This window comes from Oncorhynchus kisutch, linkage group LG6 (assembly GCF_002021735.2).
Source record: "Oncorhynchus kisutch isolate 150728-3 linkage group LG6, Okis_V2, whole genome shotgun sequence".
In the NCBI taxonomy this organism is placed as follows: Eukaryota; Metazoa; Chordata; class Actinopteri; order Salmoniformes; family Salmonidae; genus Oncorhynchus; species Oncorhynchus kisutch.
The window spans coordinates 74,365,870-74,386,279 of NC_034179.2; positions in this window are offsets into that span (position 1 = coordinate 74,365,870).

Below are 20,410 nucleotides of genomic sequence, written 5' to 3' on the forward strand. Positions count from 1 at the left end.
ATAGGGGTCCCTGGGTTGCCGGTTTGCCTGGGCGGCAGTCCCTGGGGTCCCTGGGTCGCCAGGGGTCCCTGGGTCGCTGGTTTGCCTGGGCGGCAGTCCCTGGGGTCCCTGGGTCGCCAGGGGTCCCTGGGTCGCCGGTTTGCCTGGGCGGCAGTCTCTGGGGTCCCTGGGTCGCCAGGGGTCCCTGGGTCGCCGGTTTGCCAGGGCGGCAGTCCCTGGGCAAGAAAAGTTTGAAGATCCCTGTGTTACTGGGTATCGATTTGCTCAATTGTCAAACCTGCGGATCTTTGAGCAGGCTGAAGCCAGGTTTTAGTGTAGGCCTATAACAAAACTGTTGTAATTTGATGATGATTGTGATTCATTTTGATGTTCGTCAGAAAAAGAGACAAATCCACTTTGATTATGATGTTGAAATGAACATTCTAAATGTGTACAATTGTACACTCTACACAATGTACAGTGCATTCGGAAAGTATTCAGACTCCTTGACTTTTTCCACATTATGTTAATTAAGTCACAGCCATATTCTAAAATTGATTCAATTGTTTTTTTCCTCATCAATCTACACACAATACCACAAATGTTAGCAAATGTATTAAAATATAAAAAACATCAGAAATATCACATTGTCACGCCCTGATATTAGTGATCTATGTTTTATGTATTATTTTGGTCAGGTCAGGGTGTGACTAGGGTGGGTATGTGTGTTTTCGTCCTTTCTAGGGTTTTTGTATATCTAGGTCTATGGTGGCCTGAATTGGTTCCCAATCAGAGGCAGCTGTTTATCGTTGTCTCTGATTGGGGATCCTATTTAGGTTGCCATTTTCCATTTTGGTTTTGTGGGTTATTGCCTATGTGTAGTTGCATGTCAGCACTCATTCTATATAGCGTCACGGTCGTTTTGTTAGTTTGTTTAGTGTTCTTTCTTTATTAAAAGAGGAATGTATTCATATCACGCTGCGCCTTGGTCTCCTCTATGCGACAACCGTGACAGAATAACCCACCAAACCAGGACCAAGTAGCGTGAAAAGGAGGAACAGCGCTTAATGAGGAAATGGACTTGGGAGGAGATATTAGATGGAGCAGGGCCCTGGACACAGCCGGGGGAGCATCGCCGTCCTAAGGAGGAGATAGAGGTAGCGAAAGCCGAACAGCGATACTACGAGGAGAAATACCGGAGAATAGAGGAACGGCGACGATATGAAGGTACACGGCTAGCACGGAAGCCCGAGAGGCAGCCCCAATCATTTTTTTGTGGGGGGGTACACAAGGAGATTGCATGAGTCAGGTTGGAGACCTGAGCCAACTCCTCGTGCTTACTGTGGGGAGTGTGTTACTGGTCAGGCACCATGTTATGTGGTGGAGCGCACGGTGTCTCCAGTGTGCTATTCTAGCCCCGTGCGCTCTATTCCAGCTCCTCGCATTGGCCGGGCTAGAATGGGCATCCAGCCAGGAAGGAGGATGCCGGCTCAGCGCTCCTGGTCTCCAGTATACCTCTTTTGAACCAGGATATTCTGCTCCGGCTCTGCGTACTGTGTCTCCAGTGAGTCTGCACAGCCCAGTGTGTCCTGTGCCAGCGCCCTACAAATTTGCAGGGTGAAAATAAACATCCAGCCAGTACGTCCTGTGCCTGCTCCCCGCACATGCCCTGAGGTGCGTGTCACCAGCCCGGTACCACCAGTTCCGGCACCATGCAGCAGGCCTACAGTGCGCCTCGGCAGTCCAGAGCGTCCGGCGACAGTACCCAGTCCGGAGCGTCCGGCGACAGTGCCCAGTCCGGAGCGTCCGGCGACAGTACTCAGTCCGGAGCGTCCGGCGACAGTACCCAGTCCGGAGCGTCCGGCGACAGTACCCAGTCCGGAGCGTTCGGCGACAGTACCCAGTCCGGAGCGCCCGGCGACAGTACCCCGTCCGGAGCGTCCGGTGACGGGCCACAGTCCGGAACCTCCGGCGACGGGCCACAGTCCGGAACCTCCGGTGACGGGCCACAGTCCGGAACATCCAACGACGGGCCACAGTCCGGAGCCTCAAACGACAGTCCCCAACCCAGGGTCTCCAGCGACGGTCCGCAGCCTGGGGTCTCCAGCGACAGTCCCCAGCCCGGGGCCTCCAGCGACGGTCCCCAGCCTGGGGTCTCCAGCGACGGTCCCCAGCCCGGGGTCTCCAGCGACGGTCCCCAGCCCGGTACCACCAGTTCCGTCACCATGCAGCAGGCCTACAGTGTGCCTCGGCAGTCCAGTACGCCCTGTTCCCTGTCCTCGCACTCGCCCTGAGGTCCGTTGTCCCCAGCCCGGTAGCACCAGTGCCGGCACCACGCACCAGGCCTACAGTGTGCCTCGGCAGTCCAGAGCGTCCGGCGACAGTACCCAGTCCAGCGCGTCCGGCGACAGTACCCAGTCCGGAGCGTCCGGCGACAGTACCCCGTCCGGAGCGTCCGGCGACAGTACCCAGTCCGGAGCGCCCGGCGACAGTACCCCGTCCGGAGCGTCCGGTGACGGGCCACAGTCCGGAACCTCCGGCTACGGGCCACAGTCCGGAACCTCCGGCGACGGGCCACAGTCCGGAACCTCCGGCGACGGGCCACAGTCCGGAACCTCCGGCGACGGGCCACAGTCCGGAACCTCCGGCGACGGGCCACAGTCCGGAACATCCAACGACGGGCCACAGTCCGGAGCCTCAAACGACAGTCCCCAACCCAGGGTCTCCAGCGACGGTCCGCAGCCTGGGGCCTCCAGCGACGGTCCCCAGCCCGGGGTCTCCAGCGACGGTCCCCAGCCCTGTACCACCAGTTCCGGCACCATGCACCAGGCCTACAGTGCGCCTCGGCAGTCCAGAGCACCCGGCGACAGTACCCAGTCCAGCGCGTCCGGCGACAGTACCCAGTCCGGAGCGTCCGGCGACAGTACCCAGTCCGGAGCGTCCGGCGACAGTACCCAGTCCGGAGCGTCCGGCGACAGTACCCAGTCCGGAGCGTCCGGCGACAGTACCCAGTCCGGAGCGTCCGGCGACAGTACCCCGTCCGGAGCGTCCGGCGACGGGCCACAGTCCGGAACCTCCGGCGACGGGCCACAGTCCGGAACCTCCGGCAACGGGCCACAGTCCGGAACATCCAACGACGGGCCACAGTCCGGAGCCTCAAACGACGGTCCCCAACCCAGGGTCTCCAGCGACGGTCCGCAGCCTGGGGTCTCCAGCAACGGTCCCCAGCCCGGGGTCTCCAGCGACGGTCTGTAGCACGGGGCCTCCAGCGACGGTCCGCAGCCTGGGGCCTCCAGCGACGGTCCCCAGCCCGGGGTCTCCAGCGACGGTCCCCAGCCCAGTACCACCAGTTCCGGCACCATGCAGCAGGCCTACAGTGTGCCTCGGCAGTCCAGTACGCCCTGTTCCCTGTCCTCGCACTCGCCCTGAGGTGCGTGTCCCCAACCTTGTATATCTATGGGGTTGGTGTATGTCTAGGTAATGTAGGTCTATGGTGGCCTGAATTGGTTCCCAATCAGAGACACACATTTACATAAGTTTTCCGACCCTTTACTTAGTACTTTGTTGAAGCACCTTTGGCAGCGATTACAGCCTCGAGTCTTCTTGGGTATAACGCTGCAAGCTTGGCTCACCTGTATTTGGGGAGTTTCTCCCATTCTTCTCTGCAGATCTACTCAAGCTCTGTCAAGTTGAATGGGGAGCGTCGCTGAACGGCTATCTCTTCAGAGATGTTCAATTGGATTCATGTCTGGGCTCTGGCTGGGCCACTCAAGTACATTCAGAGACTTGTCCCGAAGCCACTCTTGTGTTGTCTTGGCTGTGTGCTTAGGGTCGTTATCCTATTGGATAACAGTCTGAGGTCCTGAGCGCTCTGGAATAGGTTTTCATCAAGGATCTCTCTGTACTTTGCTCCGTTCATCTTTCCCTCGATCCTGACTAGTCTCCAAGTCCTTGCCGCTGAAAAACATCCCCACAGCATGATTTTGCCACCACCATGCTTCACCGTAGAGACGGTGCCAGGTTTCCTCCAGACGTGATGCTTGGCATTCAGGCCAAAGAGCTCAATCTTGGTTTCATCAAACCAGATAATCTTGTTTCTCATGATTCTCATGAGATGGTTGTCCTTCTGGAAAGTTCTTCCATCTCCACAGAGGAACTCTAGAGCTCTGTCAGAGGCCCTTCTCCGCCAATTGCTCAGTTTGGCTGGGCGGCCAGCTCTAGGAAGAGTCTTGGTGGTTCAAACCTCTTCCATTTAAGAATGATGGAGGCCACTTTGTTCTTGGGGACCTTCAATGCTGCAGAAATGTTTTGATACTCTTCCCCAGATCTGTGCCTCGGTACAACCCTGTCTCGGAGCTCTACGGACAATTCCTTTGACCTCATGGCTTGGTTTTTGCTCTGACATTCACTGTCAACTGTGGGACCTTATATAAACAGGTGTGTGCCTTTCCCAATCATGTCCAATCAATTGAATTTACCACAGGTGAACTCCAATCAAGTTGTAGAAACATCCCAATGATGCTTAATGGAAACAATTTCGAGCCTCATATCAAAGGGTCTCAATACCTATGTAAGTAAAGTATTTCAGTTTTTTATTTTTAACACATTTGCAAAAATGTGTAAAAACCTGTTTTCGGGTTTGTCATTATGGGGTATTGTTTGTAGATTGCTGATTTATTTAATACATTTTAGAATAAGTCTGTAACGTAACGAAATGTGGAAAAAGTCAAGGGGTCTGAATACTTTCCGAAGGCACTGTATAGCCATAAACGTCCTCATACACCAGAAAGTGTTTCTTTAAGCAGGTTAGAGCCTTGGCTCACACAACACAGCCAGAGGACGCATCCGTCCAAGCTTTGAACTTCACAGAAATTAATCAAAGAAGGGGAGGGAGTCACGTCTCGACACCCCTGGCCAGTTCAAGGAGTACGATCCCAGGTAGACTCTAGAACAGGGGAGGTCATCTCTCCCATCAGCAATCTCATTCCCGCATTGTTGCAATCTCTCCAACGCTCCTTCAAGCAGCAGCCTGACTGTGCTACGTCTGGGGGCCATGGGGGCCATCTCACCTATATGCTCCAGCTCTAAGAGGTGAGAGGCCATGGAGGCTGACTTGTCAGAAATGTCTGGGCCCAGTGCTACTTGTTCATACCCAGATACCCTGCCGACTCCTCAACCCCAATTTAAGGTCTGACGATTGATCATGGCATGGTCCTCTAATTGTGGTCTCCATGTGTTTGATCATGTTGGTCTCGTCACCTTGAAAGAGAAGGTATCCCTATTTGTGAAAAGATTCAGATTCCACAAAGCAGGAAAAAAGCAGTCTTATATACGACTTGTCAACTCTTCGTGGAATATTGAAGATACTTATTTTTATGGTGCCACCATTTTCAAAGGAACATGTTTTTACAGGGATATCCCTATATGCTTTGTCCTCACAGACCGTGGTATGCTAACAATGGGGAACCTGTTGTGAGCATTTATACAGTGCAAAGCGTCATGCCAAATGCCCAGAAACCCATGTCTTGAGGGTTTGGCTTAGACATGCTGCTCTTCAGAATAAGCCTTATGAAGAGCTTGTCTAATTGGAGAATGAACAGAATTGACAGCACCACAGGCCCAGGCCACAACAGGCCCTCTGTATGGGGGCCAGGAGTAAAGAAGACAGTTCCAGCTCTTCATATTTAAAACCAGAGAGAATGTGGATGAGCCGAGCGCAACCCTGCTTCCCTTCAAAGGGGAGCCGAGAGAAGACAAGTCTCTAACCACAATGAGAGGGAAAGGGGGGATACCCCATCCAATTTCACAATCCCCCATTTTATTCAGTAATGCTGCTTTTCATTTAGGACCCTAGCTAAATATGAAACTGTTTCAAATGCTACAGCCTCGCTTTAGAGGAAATAGCTTGGTGAAAACAAGCAACCTGTTGCATCCTTGTTGTTCCATTTATAAAACACAAGTAAACTTTTAGCAACATTTGTTAACACTCCATAAGGTTTGCATGCCAGACAATAGGCAGGTAGCCTAGTGGTTAGAGCGTTGGGCCAGTAACCGAAAGGTTGCTAGATTGAATCCCCAAACTGCCAAGGTAAAAACCTGTTGTTCTGACCCTGAACAAGGCAGTTAACCCACTGTTCAGCGGCTGTCATTGTAAATAAGAATTTGTTCTTAACTGACTTGCCTATAAAATGATAAAAAATTGGGTATCCAGTCAATGAGGGCATGACAGTGCATTTCAGTGATAATATCTTGTAAAGCCATGAAGAATGGCAAAAACACATGAGGGAGAGTGATATCTAGATGTACTACAGAACGGGGCCTGGTAGTGAAGGGTGGAATAATGAGGCCCAGAAACATGCAGATACCTCCTGCACATCATGCCCTAGCACAAGGCTTAGCTCCCCTGAGTCAGAACCACATTCCTGGCAGGTTTTAGCAGATAGTTACTAAGAGTGCAGTGGTTAGTCTGAGCACTGTGAGAAATACTTCGAGAGCCATGTGCTGTGTACCAACAGTCCTCCTAGGACTGTACTGCACTCTGCACTGCTAGAGACCAAAACAGATCAGACCAAGTCCTGACCTCTCCTCAGTCCACTAGAGTCCAGACTAGCTCAGTCCCTCTCTAAAGTCCAACACCACACATCAATAAACACCAAGTAGTTGAATGGTTCCTCTCTTTGTCTTTCTCTCCTTCTTTCTCAGCCCACTGTGGTATTGACCATTAAGAGGAAGGAATCAACACATGGCTGCATTCCCCCAGTGTGACTTACTGTAACTACACTTCTATCAAATACTTCCTGTATAACTTCATTCATGGGGAAATCAATATGAATATAGAAAGGAAATCTCTGTTACAGGAGTCTGCGGGAGAAAAGCTTCACGGATGACTAGTGATTCAGAGTACTGGTGATTCCTCAAAGCACTGGGGTAAAACCCCAAAAAGACCAAAAATGTACAGATTACATGGGTTTTATTTATTGTATTTGCAAGAAGATAAGGTCCAATTGAAGAAGACTTCTCTTCAAATCCCTTGAACCCCTCTTGAACTCTTGAACAGCCTAGTTATATTTCTGAACCCCAAAATAGCATGGATGACAGGAAATGGATACTTAGGGATAAGCGTTTCTTTGACCTTCTGTCTACTGTACATTACAGCTCACTTCTCTGTGATGTGCTAAGGCTGACTCTACCCAGAGTCCTAACTAAGGCTCGCTCTTGGTACCCAATTTAATCAAGGAGGTGATGGAGTTCAGGTCTGTGTCAGCTGTGCGCCCTAACGAGCAGTCTGGTGACCTAGAGGCCGGAGAGGGAGCACAGTTGACATACAACAGATTCATGTGTTTCACATGTTCATCTAATAGCATCTAATAGCAAAACCAAATGACCCGGATGACAGTTGAGATTACAGTAAAAGTATATGGTGCAAGTGATCAAAACCATTCAGTATTCTGTGCAGAAATTGTGAAGATCTCCACTGACCTGCAAAGACCTATGCATGCTATATTGAACATTTACATGATTACATCAGAAGAAATGTATAGTTACAGAAACCTCAAAGTGTGGCCATGTATGTGTTACTCATTTTAAGGTTGAATGTTACATTAGTTTTTAAGACAGGCTGAACTTACAGTCTATTTACTGTATTAAAAAAGTAATATTGAATTGTGATGAGTTGACAATGCAACCAAATATCAACATTTAAAGGAGATGTATCTACTGCTTGGAAGTTCAGTATGCTCTCTCTATTTCTTTCTTTCTTTCTTTCTGAGGACCTGAGCCCTAGGTCCATGCCTCAGGACTACCTGGCCTGATGACTCCTTGCTGTCCCCAGTCCACCTGGTCGTGCTGCTGCTCCAGTTTCAACTGTTGTGCCTGCGGCTATGGAACCCTGACCTGTTCACCGGACATGCTACCTGTCCCAGACCTGCTGTGTTCAACTCTCTAGAGACAGCAGGAGCGGTAGAGATACTCTCAATGATTGGCTATGAAAAGCCAACTGACATTTACTCCTGAGGTGCTGACCTGTTGCACTCTCTACAACCACTGTGATTATTATTATTTGACCCTGCTGGTCATTTATGAACATTTGAACTTCCTGGCCATGTTCTGTTATAATCTCCACCCGGCACAGCCAGAAGAGGACTGGCCACCCCTTATACCCTGGTTCCTCTCTAGGTTTCTTCCTAGGTTCTGGCCTTATTAGGGAGTTTTTCCTAGCCACCGTGCTTCTACACCTGCATTGCTTGCTGTTTGGGGTTTTAGGCTGGGTTTCTGTACAGCACTTTGTGACTTCAGCTGATGTAAGAAGGGCTTCATAAATAAATTTGATTGAAATTTGATTGATCAGAGCCACTGGCTTAATCCCATTTTTTCCACATCTCCATCTCAACCAAAAATCTAAGTAAAAGAATAGGACTAAATCAAATCCAATTTTAAATGCAATTTAAATAAAGTTTGATTTGACTTAGTCCTATTCTATAACCTGGATTTTTGATTGAGATGGAGATGTGGAAAAAATGGGATTAAGCCAGTGGCTCTGATCAATCAAATTTCAATCAAATGTATTTATGAAGCCCTTCTTACATCAGCTGAAGTCACAAAGTGCTGTGTTTTTTACAAGGTTGGTCTGTATTGCAATCTGTTAACATGATGAAATAATCCTGTGGTTGAAATTTCAGCCTCAAAACAACAGTTTACTTTCGATTTTTTTCAAATCCAATGTATTTTCCACATAAATTTCACGTCAAAATGACGTTCAAACAATGTTGATTCAACCAGTTTGCGCCCAGTGGGAATACACTTCTACATACCAACTCGCAAAGGGACTATAACACATACTTAAAGTTCTAGTTCATGCCACATACTGTATACTGTATATGGTGGGAAAATGTATTATGTATTAAGAGGAGCGTCTACCCTGTTACCGTAGGCCAGTGGTGTGACAACAGTCATTCATTCAATAGTGCTACAAAAATAGGCGGATCATGATTTAATAATGAAAATTCTAAAGATTGTAATTGTAAAGAGAACACAAACTCTAGCGTAAGAACATTGTTCAACAACAAACCTTAATTATTGCAAATATACATTTTTCTGGTTGAACTGTTAGCAAATCACCAGAATGTGACAGCGTAACCTTTCTGTTCTCAACACTCTGGCAGCCTTTACTAAACAAGTGGAGCACCAAGACACTACATTAAAGCTTATATATACTGTATATATATATATATATATATATGTGTGTGTTTTGACACAGTATTTATTGTTTGGTGAGATGAGAAAAGAACCACCAGAGATCAAGCCTGGCATGGGATGAATCTATCCCAGACTTTACTGAATATTAAAGGAAACAAAATATCTGTCCCACGTACAGAGAGATGGGTAATGGATCTACCTGGCCTTTTTCTCTATCATAAATCTAACAGGATATATATACTGTACTTTGAGATTTTTTGTTGTTGCTGTAACTCATATCATTTGGAAGTTTTTCGTTGATACAATATGAAAGCGGTACTTAAGTGGTATATAAGCTAATTGGTATGAATCATCTCTCTTGCTCCCTCCCTCTCACTCCTGTAAGTCAGTGATGATGGAGGCATCTTGTCATTTAATCATTGAGGCGGTGGAAGGTGTAAGAGGAGAATGTGAGAAGAGCTTTATTCTGTCATCATCCCATAGCAGAGATAACAGCAACGTGGTGACAGTTTACCTTTACATTCATCGTAAAGTCTGAGTTTTTGGAGTTTGGAACTACAGATGTAGGATCTTAATTTGATCACTCTTTTGTTGCTGAGAATTTTCCAGCAGAGGAGGAAATGCGAACGTGTTGTGTATTTGAGTTTTAAAAAGTATTCTAAAGTTATTCATTTCCACTTTGAAATTTCAGACTTGATTTGCCCTGAATGAAAAATGTATCAAACCCTACAGAAATGTCCATTAATTATAATCTACATAATAATTCACATTTCCTGTTGCTGCAGGATTATTTTCCTGCTGTAGCAAACCAGATCAAATTAAGATCCTACATCTGTATAAACCCTAGAAAGGGCTTTTAAACTGACTGCCTCCATTTCCTTTCTCTCCATTCAGTAGCAGAACATGCCAGGACAGGACAGCCATCCGGTTGAAGGAATTATGCATGTGAAATCTCAGAGTTAGGATGCAACTGAGTCTCTGCTTGCCAGACTCTTGATTTATTGACATTTGAAAGGGAATTTGCATTTTGAATGATTTATTTGACATTTTGTCTTCTTATATAACACTTATATTATCTCACCAGTGATACACCTATGATGTCATCGGTTTGCATTTCATCATTAGATACTTCGACAGTATGATACACTAAAGCTAAGGGATCCAGACCCTGTTATCATCTGCTTACACTGAAGGCCCATTGAGAGGTACAGTAATGTGGAAGATGTGTAGTAATGATGATGACGAAGATTACGTGGTTCATGATGATGGTTATTATTGTATATTTGAAAAATGTTGAAAGTGTGACAGATTGGTTGATATTTGAAAATTGGTTGCTATATGATGGTCCATTTAAAGTGGGTTATACATGGAGATGTCAGGAACAGCTAAGAGAACCTTCCCCCCATGAGGAGAGCATTACTAACATCTGTAGACAATACATGAGACGGATGAGACCAAAGCTAATATGTGGTCCAACCTCAAATATCAAATTCCCCAAAACGTACAGTTCTAAAAATGCCTTTAGTCAGTACAGAACAGAGAGAAAACTGACGTTCATAACTAACTGAGCGAAAGGTATTTGAGAAAACAAAGAAAGGTTCGGAGTGAGATCAGATTGTTTGGCTCTGGAGAGAAAATGTAGTTTCATCTGTCAGACTCTGGTACCCTTGGCCTGATGGATGTATGAAGGTAACTGCCCACACACATATACACACACCGTCCTACATGTCAAGCCCCTCACACACATGTCCACACACACCATCCTACATATGTCAAGCCCCCCCCACACACAGCGATCTACTACTATATATGTGAACCCCCCCACTACCAAACACTCAACATTGCTTCTACACTCAGAAAGTATTCAGATCCCTTGACCTTTTCCACATTTTGCTAAGTTACAGCCTTATTCTAAAATTGATTACAAAAACAAATCCTTAGCAATCTACACACAATACACCATAATGACAAAGCGAAAACAGGTTTTTAGAATTTTTTGCAAATGTATAAAATATAAAACCTTACTTACATAAGTATTCAGACCCTTGCATGGTGATTGAAATTGAGCTCCTGTGCATCCTGCATCCATTGATCATCCTTAAAACAATTGTGTTACCCTTAATTTAAATGGCAAGTCAGTTAAGAACAAATTTTTGTTTACAATGACGTGCCTACACCGGCCAAACCCCGATGATGCTGGGCCAATTGTGCGTCGCCCTATGGGACTCCTAATCACAGCCGATTGTGATACAGCCTGGAATCAAACTAGGGTGTCTGTAGTGACACCTCAAGCACTGAGATGCAGTGCCTTAGACAGCTGCGCCACCCGGGAGCCCTTGAGATGTTTCTACAACTTGATTGGAGTCCACTTGTGGTATATTCAATTGATTGGACATGATTTGGAAAGTCACACACCTGTGTATATAAGGTCCCACAGTTGACAGTGTATGTCAGAGCAAAAACCAAGCCATGAGGTCGAAGGAATTGTCCGTAGAGCTCTGAGATAGCATTGGGTTGAGACACAAATCTGGGGAAAGGTACCAAAATATTTCTGCAGCATTGAAGGTCCCCAAGAACACAGTGGCCTCCATCATTATTTAATGGAAGAAGTTTGGAACCACCAAGTGTCTTCCTAGAACTGTCCGCCCGGCCAAACTGAGCAATTGGGGGAGAAGGGCCTTGGTCAGGGAGGTAACCAATAACCCGATGGTCACTCTGACAGAGCTCCACAGTTCCTCTGTGGAGATGGGAGAACCTTCCAGAAGGACAACAATCTCTGCAGCACTCCACCAATCAGACTTTTATGGTAGAATGGCCAGGGGGAAGTCACTCCTCAGTAAAAGGCACATGACAGCCCGCTTGGAGTTTGCCAAATGGCACTTAAAGACTCTCAGACCATGAGAAACAAGATTCTCTTGTCTGATGAAACCAAGATTGAACTCTTTGGCCTGAATGCCAAGCACGTCTGGAAGAAACCGAGCAACATCCCTACAGTGAAGCATGGTGGTGGCAGCATCATGCTGTGAGAATGTTTTTCAGCAGCATGGACTGGGAGTCAGGATCGAGGTGAACGGAGAAAGGTACAGAGAGATCCTTGATGAAAACCTACTCCAGGGTGCACAGGACCTCAGACTGGGGCGAATGTTCACCTTCCAACAGGACAACAACCCAATCAAACATCTCTGGAGAGACCTGAAAATACAGTTGGAGTCGGAAGTTTACATACACTTAGGTTGGAGTCATTAAAACTCATTTTTCAACCACTCCACAAATTACTTGTAAACAAACTGTAGTTTTGGCATGTCAGTTAGGACATCTACTTTGTGCATGACACAAGACATTTTTCCAGCAATTGTTTACAGACAGATTCACTGTATCACTGTATCACTTATAATTCACTGTATCACAATTCCAGTGGGTCAGAAGTTTACATACACTAAGTTGACTGTGCCTTTAAACAGCTTGGAAAATTCCAGAAAATGATGTCATGGCTTTAGAAGCTTCTGATAGGCTAATTGACATCATTTGAGTCAATTGGAGGTGTACCTGTGGATGTATTTCAAGGCCTACCTTCAAACTCAGTGCCTCTTTGCTTGACATCATGGGAAAATCAAAAGATATCAGCCAAGACCTCAGAAAACAATTGTAGACCTCCACAAGTCTGGTTCATCCTTGGGAGAAATTTCCAAACGCCTGAAGGTACCACGTTCATCTGTACAAACAATAGTACGCAAGTATAAACACCATGGGACCACGCAGCCGTCATTCCGCTCAGGAAGGAGACACTTTCTGTCTCCGAGAGATAAACGTGCTTTGGTGCGAAAATTGCAAATCAATCCCAGAACAACAGCAAAGGACCTTGTGAAGATGCTGAAGGAAACAGGTACAAAAGTATCTATATCCACAGTAAAACAAGTCCTATATCGACATAACCTGAAATGCCACTCAGCAAGGAAGAAGCCACTGCTCCAAAACTGCCATAAAAATGCCAGACTATGGTTTGCAACTAAACGTGGTGTCGTGATGTTGTATTAGTTAATTAATTAGACTGTTATTAATTAGACTGTAATTAATTAGACTGTTGCTCATCGAATGATTAAATGTTTCTAATTGCGTGATTAACTGAATCAAGCAATTATTAACTCATTAACCTGGGGCACCATGGGAAAACTAGTTTTTATTGAGTTTCTATTTCCCAAATTAACTCAAAGAATATCAGAATATCGATTTTACAACAGCCGCCAATTGACCAGTTACCTCTACAATCTTGTTCTGAACGTCGTGTAGTCCGTGAATCTGTACGGACCCGGGTCTCACCAATGAGTTCGTATCACACCAATCTTAGTTGAATATTTATTTACTAGAAAGCTAAAATGTTGATAAAAGGTACACATAGACAAAACATTTTATAGGCTATTGATTAGAACTTAGTATAACAGGCCAACACACTATGGCGCATGTTACCCAAAAAAAGTACACAAGAGAAATATACATTTGAGTGAACTTGTCAGCTATGCTATTCTAACTCTAGCCTTGCCCCAAACTGCCGCTCTTATGGGTCAGAATATAATGTTGTAATTACGTGGGGAAGGTCTCCGAGGATTCTCTACGTGGACCGTTCAGGGGACCGTTCAGGCTGCTCCATGACGCACTTCTCCGGCGCACCTTTCTGGTCGTCCTCACGATGTCAGTGTCCTTTTCGCTTAGGAGTCTGTTCCCTCACCATTGCTCTGGAAGGTGTCTTCTGAGGACAGACAGCTCTGCAGCTCAGAGCTCACAGCATAGGAATGAAACCGTTTAGATACCACGATTCGCTGGGATTGGATGCTAGGTGGTCCGGCTTGAATTCACCCCCTTAGACACAGCTACTCATCCGTAGTTTGGGTAGAAAAATATTTCTTTGTCTTCAAACTTGTGTTGCGTTTTGAGTTTGTTGACTTTTTAGACTTCGGCTGCAGCTTGGGTCACGTAGTCTCCTCTGTAAATTCTTTACTCACAGGTTTTATAGCCTCGTGTCAAAAGTGGGCCCTTCTCTGGGCGTACCAAGTTATGGGCAAGGTCTAGATTTGATTCAAATCCAATTTTAGACAACTAACTTCACATCTCATCTTTACCAAAACTTTCTCTTTGATTTTGACATTTTCCATTCAACGTACAATGTATAAACATCAAACATATACTAGGTAAACTGTTGACGTTACAATGTTTTCGTAATAACGTCATCTATTAACCTTTAATAACAAAACAAGAATACATTTTCATATTCCATCTATTGTCATGACCACCATTGTGGCTGACGGAAACCATTGTTCGAAAGTCCCTTTATTTAATGTTTAATGTTCTGAGGTCTCCTGTAACCTGACCTGATCAGGACAGTCATGACAGTGGGGACAAAGATCATACTTTTTGGAGAAATATCCTCTGGTCTGATGAAACGAAAATAGAACTGTTTGGCCATAATGACCATCGTTATGTTTGGAGGAAAAAGGGGAGGCTTGCAAGCCGAAGAACACCATCCCAACCGTAAAGCACAGGGGTGGCAGCATCATGTTGTGGGGGTGCTTTGCTGCAGGAGGGACTGGTGCACTTCACAAAACAGATGGCATCATGAGGCAGGGAAATTAGGTGGATATATTGAAGCAACATAAGGACAACAAAGTCAAGGTATTGGAGTGACCATCACAAAGCCCTGACCTCAATCCCATAGAAAATTTGTGGGCAGAACTGAAAAAGCGTGTGCGAGCAAGGAGGCCTACAAACCTGACTCAATTACACCAGCTCTGTCAGGAGGAATGGGACAAAATTAACTTATTGTGGGAAGCTTGTGGAAGGCTATCCGAAACGTTTGACCCAAGTTAAACAATTTAAGGGCAATGCTACCAAATAGTAATTAAGTGTATGTAAACTTCTGACCCATTGGTAATGTGATGAAAGAAATAAAAGCTTAAATAAATCATTCTCTCTACTGTTATTCTGACATTTCACATTCTTAAAATTAAGTGGTGATCCTAACTGACCTATAATGTCAGGAATTGTGAAAAACTGAGTTTAAATGTATTCGGCTAAAGTGTATGTAAACTTCCGACTTCAACTTTTGCTGTGCAGCAACACTCCCCATCCAATCTGACAGAGCTTGAGAGGATCTGCAGAGAAGAATGGGAGAAACTCTGCCAAGTTTGCAGTGTCATGCCCAAGAAGAATTGACGCTGTAAACTCTGCTAAAGGTGAAAGTACCAAAGTACTGAGTAAAGTGTCTGAATACTTATTTCAATATAATATTTCAGTTTTACATGTTCATACATTTGCAAACATTTCTAAAAACCTGTTTTTGCTTTGTCATTGTGGGGAATTGTGTGTAGATTAGAATAAGGCTGTAACGTAACAAAATGTGGAAAAAGTCAAGAGGTCTGAAATACTTTCCGAAGGCACTGTATGTCTCCATCTTGGTACAGAGCTCTCTGACTGCTGGATATACAGACCAGATTAAGTAGGTATATTTCTACATTTAGTTCCATATGTCACAGTGGAAGCTGAGGTTTATATATGATCACAGTGCTACACAATCTTCACACCACACCTGCTGAAATAAATCAAAGCACCTCATATCTAAAGTAGCTGGCCGGGGGCACAGTGAATGAACTCATCACGTTCCACCACTTATATCATAATATATCATTGCCTCGTTCCATCTTAGGCACCTACACACATCTGGATGGTTCTGTCATGTTCGAAGTTGGTCAAAGTGTGTACTCTTGGTCATGTGGTCAATGGGGATATTTCACTGACCAATTCCCTACCAACAAGAATCCTCTATAAAACCCTTGTCATCTGAGACTATAGATCAGATCTGTTGGCAGTTTTAGCCTTTGCATCCATCCTGTTCACATCCATATAACATGTCATTAGAAAGTCCCCGCCTAGTGAACTCATGACTGCGTAAACCACACTGTGGAGGATGGAGGTCTGTGTTACTAAGGACTAAATGTTTACAGGGGTTAGTGGGACCAGTGACTGGATACTGTATTTATATCATGGGAAAAAACACAAGACTTCTGTGCCTCCCTAAATGAGATCAGGTCAGGATGTGACTCACATACTGTCTCAACAGGGGAGTGACTAATTGTGACTTTTTCCTAGTTCACTTTAGGTCCATTGTAATAGAGCTAGGCTGCCCTAACAAGCAAAAAGGCAGTAACTGCCCATTAGGTCGAAAATAAGTTAATGTAATTTTTGCTACATTAAATATATGCTTAATCGTGTGGACAATTATCCTGCCTCTATTGTATTGTGTTTTGGATAAAATGGGGGTCATGTTAGCAGTAACTGCATAAAGTCACTGTGAAACCAAGGTAAACAGCGGCAGGTAGCCTAGTGGTTAGAGCGTTGGGCCAGTAACCGAAAGGTTGCTAGATTGAATCCCTGAGCTGACAAGGTATAAATATGTTGTTCTGCCTCTGAACAAGGCAGTTAACCCACTGTTCTTAGGCTGTCATTGTAAATAAGAATTCGTTTATTTTTCTTAGTTCAACAGGAAATGACACAGTGCACATGAGCAGGAGAGAAATGAGAGAAAGAGAAGAGTTACTGGACTATTAAACCCATTCTGATAGCTCATATAAAACACCAGGTCAGATTGGGGTTTGTAGGGGGTGTTAATGAAAATAATTACTGATGGGGGATGATTCAGCTAATTAACATTAAGGATTAAGTCTCATTAATAATCTGCTCAAACAATCGCCACCACTCTCATTCACCGCTCTCTCACTCTCTATGTCCCTACTCTCTATCTTTCACTCTGTTCCTCCTCCTCTCTCTGTCCCTTCTCTCTCTCCTTCTCTTTGGTTCTGTCAGCCTCAGAACCCTCTCAAATGTCTCATCCCTGTCTCTCACTCCCTTCTCACTCTCTGGATCCACTCTGTTACTTAAAAAGCTTTTGTTCTCTCGCCCTCTCCCCCTACCACTCTCTTTCCCTTTTTTCCTTTCATTTACTTTTCCCCTCCTCTGTTCTCCTCTGGGAAGTTTGCATTCCACACCTCCTCAGCAGACTGCACACAAAAGAGCAGAAAGCACCACTCCTGACCTGTAGCAAACATTCCAGTCCACTGGGCTCTTTCACACAGCCACTGTTTGTGCTTTCAGAGCCAGTCCCATTTGTCCCCTCCAAACTCATTCAGCTCAGCCAGTCTGGTGGCCAGGCCACTGTTACAGGCAAGGGGGATAGAGCAGGCTGGACTAACACATTTAGACATGGACAAGCAATCCTATGTTTCATTGCAAAGTTAAGGTTACACGGAGAAGTATTTTTCTCACGTGCATTATCACAATTTGTGCACTAAAATAGTGTGAGTATTCAGTCAAACATTGAAACTTGATGTTTGGATTTATTCCCTGAACTAAATCATTATAACCAAGAAAAACTAAAAGTAACTCAATCATATATTGATTCCACTTCAAAGACCAAATCATCTCTCATTTTCACTGAAATGAGTAGAAACAGCATTGACAGTGAGTCAGAGATAAATCTGAACTGAGGGATAGAACTGATGGTTCCATCCAAAAGGCATACGTTCAAGTATCCTTCAACTCAGCAAACAGGAAATGGACTATTAGCCTCTTATGGAAAAGAGAGAACATGTGTTGCCTCTCTCTAGTCTCCTGTCAGAACTGTGACTGAACTCCCATGAATAGGATGAGGGTCTTATGTGGCGCAGGTCCCACCTGGGGTACAATGAGATGTCAGAGAGAAAAGGTCAGAGGTCAGAGAGACGATTGGGGAGCGATCTTTTGGCAACACGTTTCCTTATGGTGCTTTATCTCAGCTGTCTGCATCTGAAGAGAAGAAAGTTACAGGGGAGAAGTGGTAGGAAGGTAAAGGAGGACTAAAAGATGGAGGCAACTTGGAGGATGAACGAGGTGTAGTTGGAGAAAGTGGAGAGCCATAAAAGAGGAGAATTTATATATGGTTCTGAGGGAGGAGTACGCGTGGCAGGGGAAAACAACGTGTACGAGCCTGCACCATTCCCTCTCCTCCTCTCTCTCTGTCCTTTTCTACCTCCCTCCCTCCCTCTCTCTGTCTCTCTCTCTGTCTTTCTCTCTCTCTCTCTGTCTTCAAATACCAGAGTGATAGCTAGAAGGCTGCTGACAACATTCCCTCCCCTTCAGCTCTTCTAATGTGTCTACCACCACACACACCTTTCCACAGTCTCCCCAGGCAGGGGGAAAGGCATGTCAAGAACTCCCGCCTGCTCCTGCGTCCCTTCCCTTCTCACCTCAACTGGCTCCCCAGCCTCAGCCCACCACCATGGACAGAGTCTCTGGAGCAACACAAACACAAATCAAACATTCACACACCCAAATGTTACAGGATGGCTGTAAAGTGTCATTGACGGTTTGTGTTTTCTCATCTTGAGTCTGAAAAGTAGATCTACAGTACCGGTACAATTCTTAGAAATGTTTGTTCTTTGATCCATTGTGAAGATGGGGAGCACCATGTGGATATTATAAAGAGTGTATCGATAGTTTGTAAACAGTTCATTATTATCATATAAACCCTTTAAAACTATTTTACCTTAACCATTATCAGTCAACATCTAATAAAAGTTGTTCTCTGGTTTACCCCCCCCGATTTTTCAGAGATTAAAAGTTGGAACATTGGCTTTTTGGGGGGTAGGGATTACATTACGTAATGCTCTGTGTCGACAGTAGTAGAAAAAATCTTCCCATTCTGTTTCTCTGCACTGCTTTACTGCTGTCTATTTTCTCCCATGTCGTGTATGTCATGTGCTTGCAGTCACATTTTTCACAACAAGGCTTGTTGTGTGTGTGTGTGTGTGTGTGTGTGTGTGTGTGTGTGTGTGTGTGTGTGTGTGTGTGTGTGTCCTCTATACCTATCCTGTGGTAAGAATAGTGATCTCTGTAGCCTATGTTATGTTGTGTGGACTGTAAAGATGGAGGGGGGTTCATGAATACCGTACATCACAGGTTTGTTTGAGGTTAAATGCAAAGCACAGGAGATGGATGGATATGCTGAGAGAGAGACAGGAAGAGACAGGAAGAGAGATGGTTTCAGCTCAGCTCTCTGGCCATGCAGCTGTGGCAATAACATATTGAGATATTGAGTGTCCAACAAGCCCTAGCATGGGTGTGACCTTTGTACTCTGACCCAATCACCATCGCTACGGAAACCAGCCTGGTTTTACAATCTTATCATATGCACCTTTACACCTTGCTACGCCCACCTTGAGCAGAATTCCCATGTTCAAACAAGGCAACGTCTCTCTGTCTCCAAGCCAAAGCAACACATAACTATAACTCCAAACTGACAGACCACTATTGCACTGACTACAAACACATTCTGCTTCTTCTACCTATATAGACTTAAAATACTGCCCTTAAAACAGCATGACAGAATTACCATCAATTACTTTTCTTCAGCATTGGATGCGACACAGGAATAGGAATAATAACTGCATTTGGGACTACATGGGATAAGCCTTGTCTGTTCCAAACCCATTCATTCTGTATTTGTGTAATTGTTCATTCTGCCAGGAGATGGCAGGAGAGCTCCAGCGCTTGTAGCGCATCTAGATTACACAACGTTACTGAAGGAGAGCTTAAACCACGCCAGTGTGAAATTTGAATATAGTGACGTGACGTAGGACTAAACGCCACAATATTGAACTTTGCGCTTGACCTTCAATTGTTTTCACACTTTAATCTATAGGGTTCTCATTATTTTAACATTGTGTGGTCAAATTTAATTTGAATGGTCTAATAGCAGCACACAATTCTGATATAGGTTTCTACAATCTTAAACGTTTCTTCATTAATATTTATTTATTTTAGTAAGAATAATACTCTATCAAATATTTGTTTACATAAACCAAAAGTAGGCTTACATTTCGGGGTTTTATGACTAGGCATAAATCAGCCAGGTCTCATAGACTAGACATAACATAGTAAATGTCAATCCGGGTGGTCAAATTAGTATGCTATGTTAAATTTGGTATGGTTACATAACGTTAGCTTTAGCCACCTTGACACCTAGCTAACGTTAGCCACAACAAATTGGAATTTGTTACATATCATACATTTAGAAAATCCGTAGAATAGTGTACATTATTCTAATTCGTAACATATTGTATGAATTCAATTTGTAACATATAATATGAATTGTAATTCGTAACATAGCTTATCATACGAAATGGATGATAGACATCCACAAATTAATACCATA